At 38.7% G+C, this 16003-nt stretch overlaps 1 protein-coding gene and 2 non-coding genes across 3 annotated transcripts in view; 2 read left to right on the top strand and 1 right to left on the bottom strand.

The window, feature by feature from the left end:
- Positions 1–16003, bottom strand: part of SKAP1 (src kinase associated phosphoprotein 1) — a 301141-nt gene that overhangs the window by 270908 nt on the left and 14230 nt on the right. The gene's annotated exons all lie outside the window — the stretch shown is intronic.
- LOC133058076 (U6 spliceosomal RNA) lies at positions 5637–5743 on the top strand. Its single transcript, XR_009693200.1, has one exon. It is a non-coding gene; the product is annotated as a U6 spliceosomal RNA (small nuclear RNA).
- Positions 11959–12065, top strand: LOC133058075 (U6 spliceosomal RNA). Its single transcript, XR_009693199.1, has one exon. It is a non-coding gene; the product is annotated as a U6 spliceosomal RNA (small nuclear RNA).

The raw sequence follows: 16003 nt of genomic DNA, 5'->3' as shown, positions 1-16003 counted from the left end.
GGAACCACGGCTTTTTTGAGAGATGGCTAATTCTAGGTCTATGGTAGGAAACATACAAGATGAGCCTGGACCATTTTGTGTGGCCAGAAAGTAAGGAAGTGCACAAAATATACACATATACACACACACACTTGATGTGGCATGTCAAAAGGAATCCAGAAGCTAAATAAAAGAGCTTAGTGACCAAAGGTAGAACAATTTGAGCAACAAAGTTAGGTAACATTGGACTATAACTCAAAGTATAAAATAAGTATTCATGAGTCCACAATGATATAAATATTAATAAGGAAATGAATAAATTAATACATGGGGGAGAAAACACAAATCTCCAGTGCAGAATTACAAATAAGTTATGTAGACACACCACCCTAAGGAAGAAGGCGCATTAACTCCCAACACTCAAGTGTAGACTGCACATAGAGACTTCCTTCCAAAGAATACAGTATTTTGAAAGGGGGAATAAAGAGTACCTTGACAGAAACTTTATCAGCCAGGTGATCAAAGAAAACATCAACAGTTATAAATCATGTCGATTGCATGTACCCTTGACATGTGATGAGAATGACACTTTACTTCTGTGATCTTCTTTCCAAAAACCTAGTCTAATTATGAGAAAAAGGTCAGACAAATTCTAATATATGGCATTCTACAATATACATGACCAGTACTCCTCAAAACTCTCAAGATCATTAAAAACAAGGAAAGTTTGAGAAACAATTGCAGAGGAGTTCTAAAGAACTAAATTAAATGAGATATCCTGGATAGGATCCTGGAAAATAAAAAGGACATTAGGTAAAAACTAAGGGAAATGGAATAAACTACAGACTTTCCATCAATAACACATCAGTATAGGTTCATTAATAGTAACAAATGGTTCATACTAATGTGAAAGTTAGTTAATAATGGAGGAAATTGGGGGGACAGGGAATAGGACAATTCTCTGTCTTACCTGCTCAATCTTTTCTGTAAATCTAAAATTATTCTAAAAACTAGTCTATTAATTTTTAAAAAGTGGTCTATGATATAATCTTGACATTTTACCCAGAAAAAGGGGGAGGAGGGGCTTCCCTGGTAGCTCAGCTGGTGAAGAATCTGCCTGCAGTGCAGGAGACCCCGGTTCGATTCCTAGGTCAGGAAGATCCACTGGAGAAGGGATAGGCTACCCACTCCAGTATTCTGGCCTGGAGAATTCCATGGACTGTATGGTCCATGGGGTCACAAAGAGTCTGACAGGACTGAATAAACTGCAGACTTTAGTCAATAACATATCAGTATTGGTTCATTAATTCTAACAAATGTATCACACTAATGTGAAAGTTAGCTAATAATGGAGGAAATCGGGGGAGAGGGAAGGGAATAGGAGAATTCTCTGTACCACCTGTTCAATCTTTCCTATAAATCTAAAACTATTCTAAAAACTTGCCTATTGATTTGTAATATATGATATCATCCTGACATTTTACCCAAAAAAAGGGGGAGGTACTTAGCTTAACTCAGTCATTAACCCAGTCTAAACTGAGTCCTTCCTAGAGGTCAATCATGGAGAAGGAAATGGCAACCCACTCCAGTGCTCTTGCCTGGAGAATCCCAGGGACAGGGGAGCCTGTTGGGCTGCCGTCTACGGGGTCGCACAGAGTCGGACACGACTGAAGCGACTCGGCGGCGGCGGCAGCGGCACAGGTCAATCAGGTGCTGTGATAAGACACCAAAATATTAACAGTGGTCCTCTCTAGGGACTGGAATTACAAGCCATTTTATCATCTTCTTTATACTCTTCTACAGTTTCTAAATGTTCTAAAATGTGTTTTACATGCGAAAAAGTAAAATTAAAATTACTTTGCAAGCATAATGTAATATTACTCTTAGCTTAGACTGACTTTAATTTTTCAGCCTCCTCTTCATTTCACTCAGTAGTAGTAGGTTGTACTGATTCATAGCTGGGAACAGGAAAGGAGGACACCCGGGCAGAATAAAGATCCTATGGAATAATGATCCTGGGGAATAAAGATCCTATGGGAGATAGACGGTTATAATGTATATTTTGTGCCTATAGATGTTAAATATATATATGTGTGTGTGTATATTATTTTGAACTTCTACTTGCCTTACTAAATTCTTATAAGTAAAATATCCCATGTAACTATATTTGTATATACTAAAATTGTTAAAAGGGAATCAATAGGATATAATTATCCCCCAACTCATTTGATACTTTGATATTTTATTATGACTTTACTTGTTAAGTTTCACTTTAAAATTACTTTTTTGAAGTCTTCATTTCAAAACACTTTAGAGGGCCATGTGTTTATTTAAGTACTTGTCCCTTCATCTGCAAGTGTCATCTACTCAGAGGAATAACATGGCACAAAGACAACCTCTTCCACCTGTTTCATCTTTTTTTTCAACCTGATCTAAAAATACTCCCACAACTCACTAGATGAACAAATTTATAATCATGAAAACATAAATAAGTCAAAAGCAAGAGCTATAGGAGAGATTATGCATCTAGTATTTTATACACTTCCCAATTCATTTTATAAGCCTGAATAACCCTGATATCAAAACTTAAAGATATTAAGGAAAATATCTTTAAAAATACTAAGGAAATAAAACTACAGACCAACATATAATACATTTGCCTTTCAATTTAGAAGATGATGTTACCTACAGTGATTATAACCTGAAGATGCCTCAGTAAGGCTGCTCAGAAATGCACTGCTCACCATTCAATAAGAGATTTCCACCTCCTGTATTTTAACCAAGTTCACCACCCTCTCTGGGTGGGGTTTCTATTAAGCAATCAGCCTTGTGCAAATAAAAACTCTTCCAATATAAATATCATGTCTTATCAAATCAGAATGCCTTAGGCACCTATAACTACAAAGCCCAGAGTGGAAAACACCACTAACTGAGTAACAACATTCCAGAGGTGCCTCTGACATCACATCACTCACTACACATAATACCTGATGGTACAAGGTCTATACCTTTGACTAATGAGTGAGCAATACCACACTGATATAAATGTCCTCACACCAAGGAGAAAAGACAAAATCAGAAATGTACCATAAATATTGTCACTTTTTTTTTCTAAATGCCTTTACTCTTCTACAAATATTTGTTGAGCACTTATTATATGCTGTATACTGAAAAAGTGAACAAGACAGATCCAAACTAAAAGTTTACAGTCTATCAAAGAATAAAGACTTAAATAGACAATTAGAATAAACTGTGATACGAACTACAATATAAGAAAAGTGAGGGAGACACAGGCCCATAGTAGATGCACCTAGTCTAGAGGGAAGTAAGTTAGGGAGATCTCTCAGAGACCTAACCTTTCATCTGAAACCCCTAGATCAGCAGGTCAAGTATGTATGTTGGGGTGGGGAGGAGCTGGTAGAATGAGGAAAAGAATGGCACATGCATGGAAACATCGTGTGCAAAGGTCCTAGGGTGACAGATCTAGCTCAGGTGGAGAAACTGAAAGAATTCTGACTTGGAAGGAAGAACATAAAGCTTAGGGGTAAGAGCAACAGTGATGAAAGATTATTCTGGAAGGCAAGTTTGTAGCAATACATAGTATTTTGTACTAAAAGTAATATATAATTATTTGAAGTCCCATATTAAAAAGGTAAACACAGCTCTGACAAACATGCATCTTCCTATTATAGTTCACAGCTTCCCTAAAACATGGGCTTCCCTGGTGGCTCAGAGGTTAAAGCATCTGCCTCCAATGTGGGAGACCCAGGTTCGATCCCTGGGTCGGGAAGATTCCCTGGAGAAGGAAATGGCAACCCACTCCACTATTCTTGCCTGGAGAATCCCATGGACGGAGGAGCCTGGTAGGCTACAATCCATGGGGTCTCAAAGAGTCAGACACGATTGAGCGACTTCACTTCACTTCACTTCACTTCCCTAAAACATAGATTTCCTCAGCTTCCAGGCAGCTTATGAATAACTATTTCATCAAACCAGAGTAGGAAAGGAAAATAGGAAATGAAAACTGAAGGACAAGGGAAGGGAGGGTATGTGGAAACTTGTAGACATGATATATCATCAGGTCCCTGGGAGAAACCACTGCAGGATCTAAGGCCAGCTGAAAAGATGCTGACTTAACAGGATGCACCCAAGATCTCTAGGTTCTGTAGATCACTGAAAGTCTTTGACATTCTCCCAAGCCTCTCACCTTGTCCATTTTACGAGGATACAAATGGATATTTTGTTTACTTGGAGGAGAATGACATCTTAAGGGTCACATTTTTCAAGCTACTAAAAAATAAAGGTTGCCTCCATTTATTTTCTAAGTACTGCTCCTAATACACAGAAAGAACAAAATATTTAAGTTGGTGTTCTTTAATAGTTAGAAAATTGTTGTTGATATATTGTTTCTAAAATTCAAAAGTTCACTTCAATCAGCCTTCTAATTTGAAGGCAGGATGAATGACCAAATGCTGCTGAAAACAACTCCACCAACCAAAAACCAATCAAAGTGTTCCTAGAGGGGATATTCTGCTAAAGTATTTGAACTACTAAAGCAGAACTCACATTTCTGAAAAGAAGGATACCATAAATTTCTGTCTATACTTGCATTACACCCAAGAAAATATTTGAGATTTTTGTTGGCACAGGGTGAAATGACTCAACAAATTAATTCTATTAAGTTTAATGCTGGGCAGTATTTCAGCCCTCTCTTTAGTTAAAAACAAAATAAAAAACCCAAGTAGTTGCAAATATTCTTTAAACGTGAATGGTTGTCCTGGCTGGCTGGGCACAATCATAGAAATATCTGTTTTCTCACTGCTGCTGCTTTGACAGTCATTTTACTTCAATAACTTTCTGCTGACTTCCATTATCTCTCCTCACCCCACCCCTAGCCTCCTGTCTTATCATAGCACCTCCAAGCCTGTTGGTAGCCACATTCTCAATGGGAGAGGAGGTCAGAGGTAAAGAGACAGGAGAGAAAGAGTGGAAGATGAGAGGAAATTCTTTTCTCCTTTCTCTCTGGGTCCCTCCACTGGCTCTCACCTCCTTTCTAGGTGAGGCCCATTCCTGTTCTCATTCTGGCTTATTAAATAGGCTCTTCCCTAATCCTGGGAACTCCAACCTAGCTCTCAGCCAGCTCCTCATACCCTTCCCAGTCCTGACCACTGGAGTTATTCCCCAGTCACAACACCACCATCAGAGCTTGGAGTTAGGGAACAGGGGATTAAAGGAGTGCTCCCACTAACAAAGAGGAAGCCAACAGAAGGGGGAGTGGCCCAGGCTTCAGGACTGAAAGGGTTTCTGAAGTCTCAAATTGGACAATCATTCTCCATCAAAATATGTCTACAGAATTCTCCTCTGGGGAGCTTCCCTGGTGGCTCAGTGGTAAAGAATCCGCCTGCCAATGGAGGAGACACAGGTTCAATCTCCACATCTGAAAGGTACCCCTGGAGAAGGAAATGGCAACCTTACTCCAATAATCTTGCTTGGGAAATCCCATGGACAAAGGAGCCTGGTGGGTTACAGTCCATGGGGTCGCAAAAGAGCCAGACACGACTTAGCAATAAAACAACGATTCTCCTCTAGATAAAATACAAAAGGGTTTTTTTGAAAACATACATGACATACAATTAAGTTTAAAATTTGAATAAACAGTGCTTGCTTCGGCAGCACATATACTAAAATTGGAACGATACCGAGAAGATTAGCATGGCGTCTGTGCAAGGATGATACATAAATTCATGAAGCGTTCCATATTTTTAAAAAGAATCCATTTGAATCAGTTCTAATGAGGTGGATGAAACTGGAGCCTATTATACAGAGTGAAGTAGGTCAGAAAGAAAAACTCCAATACAGTATACTAATGCATATATATGAAATTTAGAAAGATGGTCAACGATGACCCTGTATGTAAGACAGCAAAAGAGACACAGATGTAAAGAACAGTCTTTTGGACTCTGTGGGAGAAGGCGAGGGTGGGATGATTTGAGAGGGTAGCGCTGAAACGTGTATATTATCATATGTGAAGCGGATCGCCAGTCCAGGTTCGATGCATGAGACAGGGTGCTCGGGGCTGGTGCACTGGGATGACCCTGGAGGACGGGATGGGCAGGGAGGCGGGAGTGGGGTTCAGGATGGGGAACACATGTGTGCCTGTGGTTGATTCATGTTGATGTTTGGCAAAAACCACTACAATATTGTAAAGTAATTAGCCTCTAATTAAAATAAATTAATTAATTTACAAATAAAAAAAGAAAACAACCTTTTACTGGGTGAACATGTAAGTTTTTGACATCAATTTCCATAATATATAATAAAAAAATTATACATAGCTTCTAATCCTAATCTATGAGAACCATTGTCCTTTCTTGTCCAGCCTTAGCACTAATGCCCTGAACAGTCTTATTAGAGAAATACATAAATGAAAAAAAAAATTAAATTTAATTTAAAAAAAACTAAAAAAAAAAAAGAGAGAAATATATAATTTTGTGATCCACAAAATAGTGTTTAAAAATGGGATGGCCTGGGAATCAACTTAAAGAACATGGTTCTTTTTCCCACATGGGGAAAATAGGTGTTAATAAAGAAAATACCTAAGTAAATGTCAGAAAACAATCTACTCACTATTCAAAAAAAAAAAAAAAAATCTAGGGGCAGGATGCTACTTCAGACTCATCTTTTAATTTTCAAGGATACCTACATCTTTTCTAATTAAAATGTTTAATTTATCTTATAGATACTTAACTCTGAACACTTTGAAGGAGTTAAAGCCTTAAAGATGGGACGTGACCCTTTGACGATGAAGATGGGAACCTATTTGGAAAGGATGCATATAGAAAATGTTGTTGGGATGGTGGAGAAGAGAAAGGGGATCAAGGAGAGGAGGGACTCCTCTCAGGGAGCCATCCCAGGAGTCCTTTGTTTGAACTGATGTCCCATAAGTAGGGAATACAGATCTGCATCATCCTCAGGACTTCCCTGAGTGAGTGGCTAACAGTAAGACACCCTTTCCAGTAACAGACTATGGCCACGCACTTGGCCATGCCTAACAAATCATGCCTGCCAAATCAAAACAATCTCCACCTTGGAAATAACAGAAGACCACATTTCATTCCAGATATTTGGGTATTCAATTTAATTAAGTGTCACAACTTTCCCTTTAGTAACATATTGCTATTTTACAGAAGAAGCACCCTGGTTACTGATTCAACTTCTACAAAGTCTCATTGACAGTTTCTGATAGAAACAGACAAAAAATAATAATTTCTGATTCCTTGTCACAAATATACTGAAGGTATGAGACCATTAGTATATCTGCAGTGACTTAAATATCTCAGTAAAATCAAACTTCTGAAACTTCAGTTGTTTAATTTTCCTACTCTAACGATGGAGGGCTTCCCAGGTGGCTCAGTGGTAAGGAATCTGCCTATCAATGCAGGAGCCACAGGAGACACGGGTTAGATCCCTGGGTGAGGAAGATCCCCTGGAGGAGGAAATGGCAACCCACTCCAGTATTCTGGCCTGGAGAATTCCATGGACTGTATGGTCCATGGGGTCACAAAGAGTCTGACAGGACTGAATAAACTGCAGACTTTAGTCAATAACATATCAGTATTGGTTCATTAATTCTAACAAATGTATCACACTAATGTGAAAGTTAGCTAATAATGGAGGAAATCGGGGGAGAGGGAAGGGAATAGGAGAATTCTCTGTACCACCTGTTCAATCTTTCCTATAAATCTAAAACTATTCTAAAAACTTGCCTATTGATTTGTAATATATGATATCATCCTGACATTTTACCCAAAAAAAGGGGGAGGTACTTAGCTTAACTCAGTCATTAACCCAGTCTAAACTGAGTCCTTCCTAGAGGTCAATCATGGAGAAGGAAATGGCAACCCACTCCAGTGCTCTTGCCTGGAGAATCCCAGGGACAGGGGAGCCTGTTGGGCTGCCGTCTACGGGGTCGCACAGAGTCGGACACGACTGAAGCGACTCGGCGGCGGCGGCAGCGGCACAGGTCAATCAGGTGCTGTGATAAGACACCAAAATATTAACAGTGGTCCTCTCTAGGGACTGGAATTACAAGCCATTTTATCATCTTCTTTATACTCTTCTACAGTTTCTAAATGTTCTAAAATGTGTTTTACATGCGAAAAAGTAAAATTAAAATTACTTTGCAAGCATAATGTAATATTACTCTTAGCTTAGACTGACTTTAATTTTTCAGCCTCCTCTTCATTTCACTCAGTAGTAGTAGGTTGTACTGATTCATAGCTGGGAACAGGAAAGGAGGACACCCGGGCAGAATAAAGATCCTATGGAATAATGATCCTGGGGAATAAAGATCCTATGGGAGATAGACGGTTATAATGTATATTTTGTGCCTATAGATGTTAAATATATATATGTGTGTGTGTATATTATTTTGAACTTCTACTTGCCTTACTAAATTCTTATAAGTAAAATATCCCATGTAACTATATTTGTATATACTAAAATTGTTAAAAGGGAATCAATAGGATATAATTATCCCCCAACTCATTTGATACTTTGATATTTTATTATGACTTTACTTGTTAAGTTTCACTTTAAAATTACTTTTTTGAAGTCTTCATTTCAAAACACTTTAGAGGGCCATGTGTTTATTTAAGTACTTGTCCCTTCATCTGCAAGTGTCATCTACTCAGAGGAATAACATGGCACAAAGACAACCTCTTCCACCTGTTTCATCTTTTTTTTCAACCTGATCTAAAAATACTCCCACAACTCACTAGATGAACAAATTTATAATCATGAAAACATAAATAAGTCAAAAGCAAGAGCTATAGGAGAGATTATGCATCTAGTATTTTATACACTTCCCAATTCATTTTATAAGCCTGAATAACCCTGATATCAAAACTTAAAGATATTAAGGAAAATATCTTTAAAAATACTAAGGAAATAAAACTACAGACCAACATATAATACATTTGCCTTTCAATTTAGAAGATGATGTTACCTACAGTGATTATAACCTGAAGATGCCTCAGTAAGGCTGCTCAGAAATGCACTGCTCACCATTCAATAAGAGATTTCCACCTCCTGTATTTTAACCAAGTTCACCACCCTCTCTGGGTGGGGTTTCTATTAAGCAATCAGCCTTGTGCAAATAAAAACTCTTCCAATATAAATATCATGTCTTATCAAATCAGAATGCCTTAGGCACCTATAACTACAAAGCCCAGAGTGGAAAACACCACTAACTGAGTAACAACATTCCAGAGGTGCCTCTGACATCACATCACTCACTACACATAATACCTGATGGTACAAGGTCTATACCTTTGACTAATGAGTGAGCAATACCACACTGATATAAATGTCCTCACACCAAGGAGAAAAGACAAAATCAGAAATGTACCATAAATATTGTCACTTTTTTTTTCTAAATGCCTTTACTCTTCTACAAATATTTGTTGAGCACTTATTATATGCTGTATACTGAAAAAGTGAACAAGACAGATCCAAACTAAAAGTTTACAGTCTATCAAAGAATAAAGACTTAAATAGACAATTAGAATAAACTGTGATACGAACTACAATATAAGAAAAGTGAGGGAGACACAGGCCCATAGTAGATGCACCTAGTCTAGAGGGAAGTAAGTTAGGGAGATCTCTCAGAGACCTAACCTTTCATCTGAAACCCCTAGATCAGCAGGTCAAGTATGTATGTTGGGGTGGGGAGGAGCTGGTAGAATGAGGAAAAGAATGGCACATGCATGGAAACATCGTGTGCAAAGGTCCTAGGGTGACAGATCTAGCTCAGGTGGAGAAACTGAAAGAATTCTGACTTGGAAGGAAGAACATAAAGCTTAGGGGTAAGAGCAACAGTGATGAAAGATTATTCTGGAAGGCAAGTTTGTAGCAATACATAGTATTTTGTACTAAAAGTAATATATAATTATTTGAAGTCCCATATTAAAAAGGTAAACACAGCTCTGACAAACATGCATCTTCCTATTATAGTTCACAGCTTCCCTAAAACATGGGCTTCCCTGGTGGCTCAGAGGTTAAAGCATCTGCCTCCAATGTGGGAGACCCAGGTTCGATCCCTGGGTCGGGAAGATTCCCTGGAGAAGGAAATGGCAACCCACTCCACTATTCTTGCCTGGAGAATCCCATGGACGGAGGAGCCTGGTAGGCTACAATCCATGGGGTCTCAAAGAGTCAGACACGATTGAGCGACTTCACTTCACTTCACTTCACTTCCCTAAAACATAGATTTCCTCAGCTTCCAGGCAGCTTATGAATAACTATTTCATCAAACCAGAGTAGGAAAGGAAAATAGGAAATGAAAACTGAAGGACAAGGGAAGGGAGGGTATGTGGAAACTTGTAGACATGATATATCATCAGGTCCCTGGGAGAAACCACTGCAGGATCTAAGGCCAGCTGAAAAGATGCTGACTTAACAGGATGCACCCAAGATCTCTAGGTTCTGTAGATCACTGAAAGTCTTTGACATTCTCCCAAGCCTCTCACCTTGTCCATTTTACGAGGATACAAATGGATATTTTGTTTACTTGGAGGAGAATGACATCTTAAGGGTCACATTTTTCAAGCTACTAAAAAATAAAGGTTGCCTCCATTTATTTTCTAAGTACTGCTCCTAATACACAGAAAGAACAAAATATTTAAGTTGGTGTTCTTTAATAGTTAGAAAATTGTTGTTGATATATTGTTTCTAAAATTCAAAAGTTCACTTCAATCAGCCTTCTAATTTGAAGGCAGGATGAATGACCAAATGCTGCTGAAAACAACTCCACCAACCAAAAACCAATCAAAGTGTTCCTAGAGGGGATATTCTGCTAAAGTATTTGAACTACTAAAGCAGAACTCACATTTCTGAAAAGAAGGATACCATAAATTTCTGTCTATACTTGCATTACACCCAAGAAAATATTTGAGATTTTTGTTGGCACAGGGTGAAATGACTCAACAAATTAATTCTATTAAGTTTAATGCTGGGCAGTATTTCAGCCCTCTCTTTAGTTAAAAACAAAATAAAAAACCCAAGTAGTTGCAAATATTCTTTAAACGTGAATGGTTGTCCTGGCTGGCTGGGCACAATCATAGAAATATCTGTTTTCTCACTGCTGCTGCTTTGACAGTCATTTTACTTCAATAACTTTCTGCTGACTTCCATTATCTCTCCTCACCCCACCCCTAGCCTCCTGTCTTATCATAGCACCTCCAAGCCTGTTGGTAGCCACATTCTCAATGGGAGAGGAGGTCAGAGGTAAAGAGACAGGAGAGAAAGAGTGGAAGATGAGAGGAAATTCTTTTCTCCTTTCTCTCTGGGTCCCTCCACTGGCTCTCACCTCCTTTCTAGGTGAGGCCCATTCCTGTTCTCATTCTGGCTTATTAAATAGGCTCTTCCCTAATCCTGGGAACTCCAACCTAGCTCTCAGCCAGCTCCTCATACCCTTCCCAGTCCTGACCACTGGAGTTATTCCCCAGTCACAACACCACCATCAGAGCTTGGAGTTAGGGAACAGGGGATTAAAGGAGTGCTCCCACTAACAAAGAGGAAGCCAACAGAAGGGGGAGTGGCCCAGGCTTCAGGACTGAAAGGGTTTCTGAAGTCTCAAATTGGACAATCATTCTCCATCAAAATATGTCTACAGAATTCTCCTCTGGGGAGCTTCCCTGGTGGCTCAGTGGTAAAGAATCCGCCTGCCAATGGAGGAGACACAGGTTCAATCTCCACATCTGAAAGGTACCCCTGGAGAAGGAAATGGCAACCTTACTCCAATAATCTTGCTTGGGAAATCCCATGGACAAAGGAGCCTGGTGGGTTACAGTCCATGGGGTCGCAAAAGAGCCAGACACGACTTAGCAATAAAACAACGATTCTCCTCTAGATAAAATACAAAAGGGTTTTTTTGAAAACATACATGACATACAATTAAGTTTAAAATTTGAATAAACAGTGCTTGCTTCGGCAGCACATATACTAAAATTGGAACGATACCGAGAAGATTAGCATGGCGTCTGTGCAAGGATGATACATAAATTCATGAAGCGTTCCATATTTTTAAAAAGAATCCATTTGAATCAGTTCTAATGAGGTGGATGAAACTGGAGCCTATTATACAGAGTGAAGTAGGTCAGAAAGAAAAACTCCAATACAGTATACTAATGCATATATATGAAATTTAGAAAGATGGTCAACGATGACCCTGTATGTAAGACAGCAAAAGAGACACAGATGTAAAGAACAGTCTTTTGGACTCTGTGGGAGAAGGCGAGGGTGGGATGATTTGAGAGGGTAGCGCTGAAACGTGTATATTATCATATGTGAAGCGGATCGCCAGTCCAGGTTCGATGCATGAGACAGGGTGCTCGGGGCTGGTGCACTGGGATGACCCTGGAGGACGGGATGGGCAGGGAGGCGGGAGTGGGGTTCAGGATGGGGAACACATGTGTGCCTGTGGTTGATTCATGTTGATGTTTGGCAAAAACCACTACAATATTGTAAAGTAATTAGCCTCTAATTAAAATAAATTAATTAATTTACAAATAAAAAAAGAAAACAACCTTTTACTGGGTGAACATGTAAGTTTTTGACATCAATTTCCATAATATATAATAAAAAAATTATACATAGCTTCTAATCCTAATCTATGAGAACCATTGTCCTTTCTTGTCCAGCCTTAGCACTAATGCCCTGAACAGTCTTATTAGAGAAATACATAAATGAAAAAAAAAATTAAATTTAATTTAAAAAAAACTAAAAAAAAAAAAGAGAGAAATATATAATTTTGTGATCCACAAAATAGTGTTTAAAAATGGGATGGCCTGGGAATCAACTTAAAGAACATGGTTCTTTTTCCCACATGGGGAAAATAGGTGTTAATAAAGAAAATACCTAAGTAAATGTCAGAAAACAATCTACTCACTATTCAAAAAAAAAAAAAAAAATCTAGGGGCAGGATGCTACTTCAGACTCATCTTTTAATTTTCAAGGATACCTACATCTTTTCTAATTAAAATGTTTAATTTATCTTATAGATACTTAACTCTGAACACTTTGAAGGAGTTAAAGCCTTAAAGATGGGACGTGACCCTTTGACGATGAAGATGGGAACCTATTTGGAAAGGATGCATATAGAAAATGTTGTTGGGATGGTGGAGAAGAGAAAGGGGATCAAGGAGAGGAGGGACTCCTCTCAGGGAGCCATCCCAGGAGTCCTTTGTTTGAACTGATGTCCCATAAGTAGGGAATACAGATCTGCATCATCCTCAGGACTTCCCTGAGTGAGTGGCTAACAGTAAGACACCCTTTCCAGTAACAGACTATGGCCACGCACTTGGCCATGCCTAACAAATCATGCCTGCCAAATCAAAACAATCTCCACCTTGGAAATAACAGAAGACCACATTTCATTCCAGATATTTGGGTATTCAATTTAATTAAGTGTCACAACTTTCCCTTTAGTAACATATTGCTATTTTACAGAAGAAGCACCCTGGTTACTGATTCAACTTCTACAAAGTCTCATTGACAGTTTCTGATAGAAACAGACAAAAAATAATAATTTCTGATTCCTTGTCACAAATATACTGAAGGTATGAGACCATTAGTATATCTGCAGTGACTTAAATATCTCAGTAAAATCAAACTTCTGAAACTTCAGTTGTTTAATTTTCCTACTCTAACGATGGAGGGCTTCCCAGGTGGCTCAGTGGTAAGGAATCTGCCTATCAATGCAGGAGCCACAGGAGACACGGGTTAGATCCCTGGGTGAGGAAGATCCCCTGGAGGAGGAAATGGCAACCCACTCCAGTATTCTCGCCAGGATAATCCCATGGACAGAGGAGCCTGGCCGGCTATAATCCATGGGGTCACAGAGAGTCAGACATGACTGAGCATGCATGCACACATGATGGAAGCCTTCATAGAATCTTGTCTTGCTTATTTTCACACCAATTAAATAAAAGTATCATAGTGGGGGGGGGGGGAATGACTTTTACTGTGCTTAGAACGTGTTTTAAACCTTGCATTAAATTTTCATCTGGCAATCAACTGTAATCTTTTAAGGCATATATTTTGCTTTTTGTTAAGAGGTAAAGCTTGTTGGCAAGGCTAAAATCATACCCACCAGCTTTGTTTTGGCTTGCAGGAAGTTGTCAGCATACAATAGAGAAACTGTCAACATGTTCTGGCTGTGGTTTGCTTCACCTGCTGATTGTTTCTGCCCCATGACCCAAGAAATGTGTGGTGTTTGTATTTTTAATTCTTCTACCTCCTGAAGGTGAAAAAAATGACAATACCTATACACATATAGCATAGAGAAAACAAAAACTGGAAACTAAAACACAGATAGTACTATAGATTAAGTTTTAACTACTGGCCAGTCTGCAAATCTGAATTAACACTTCTGCAATCTTCCCTGAATCTATCCTACAGAAATATTTGCATATATACACAAAGATGCAGATATGTTCTCTACAGCACTGTGGAAATATAAAAAATACTGTAAACAATCTAAGCATCCTTTAATAGGGGAATAATTAAATTTGAAACACTGTACAACAGCTTAAAATGAATATATATATGAATATGTACATAGATTTATACGGGAAAGCTTACAATGGTGCGATGTTAAAAAACCAATTTCTTTTTTTCTTTTTTTCATTGAACTATAGTTGATTTACAGTAATGTGTTAGCTTCAAGTATATAGCAAAGTAATTCAGATACACACATATATATATACTCTTTTACAGATTCTGTTCCAATATAGGTTACTGCAAGATATTGAATATAGTTCCCTATGCTGCAGAGTAAATCTTTGTTGTTTCCCTATTTTATATACAGTGGTGCGTATCTGTTAACCCCATTCTCCTAATTTATCCCTCCCTGCCTTCTCCTTTGGTGACCATACGTTTGTTTTCTATGTGACTCTGTTTCTGTTTGGTAAGTAAGTCCATTTGTATTATTTTTTAGATTTCATGCATAAGTGATATCAAATAATAGTTGTCTTTCTCTGTCTGACTTACTTCACTTAGTACAATAATCTCTAAGTCCATTCATGTTGCTGCAAATGGCAATATTTTATTATTTTTTTTAATATTTATTTATTTGGCTGCACCAGATCTTAGTTGCAGCATGTGAGATCTTGTTCCCCGACCAGGGATTGAATTTCGGAGCTCCTGCATTGGGAGCTCTGAGTCTTAGCCACTGGGCCACCAGGGAAGTCCCTACTTCCTTATTTTTATGGCTGAGTAAAAGGAGATCAGTCCTGGGTGTTCATTGGAAGGACTGATGCTGAAGCTGAAACTCCAGTACTTAGGCCACCTCATGCGAAGAGTTGACTCACTGGAAAAAGACCCTGATGCTGGGACTGATTGGGGGCAGGAGAAGAAGGGGACAACAGAGGATGAGATGGTTGGATGGCATCACCGACTCGATGGACATGGGTTTGAGTAAACTCCAGGAGTTGGTGATGGATAGGGAGGCCTGGCATGCTGCAATTCGTGGGGTCACCAAGAGTCGGACACAACTGAGTGACTGAACTGAACTGAACTGAATGTGATATATATACATATCACATCTTCTTTATCCATTCAAATGTTGGTGGACACTTTAGTTGCTTCTATCTCTTGGCTATTATAAATTGTGCTGCTATGAACGCTGGGTTGCATATATCTTCTCAAATCAGACCTTTCGTCTTTTCTAGATATATGCCTTGGAGTGGGATTGCTGGATCATATGGTAGTTCTATTTTTAGTTTCTTAAGGAGCCTCCATATTGTTTCCCACAGTGGCCACACCAATTTACGTTCCCATCTACAGTGTAGGAAGGTTCCCTTTTTTCCATACTCTCTCCTGTATTTATTGTAGACTTTTTAGTGATAGCCATTCTAATTGGTGTGAGGTGATAGCTCACTGTAGTTTTGATTTGCATTTCTCTAATCCCAAAGAATGCTCAAACTACCACATAATTGCATTCATCTCACACGCTAGTAAAGTA

The sequence above is a fragment of the Dama dama genome, chromosome 5 (genome assembly GCF_033118175.1).
Source record: "Dama dama isolate Ldn47 chromosome 5, ASM3311817v1, whole genome shotgun sequence".
Taxonomy (NCBI): Eukaryota; Metazoa; Chordata; class Mammalia; order Artiodactyla; family Cervidae; genus Dama; species Dama dama.
The sequence above is the reverse complement of the archived record's forward strand: the minus strand, read 5'-3'. Positions and strand labels throughout refer to the sequence as shown.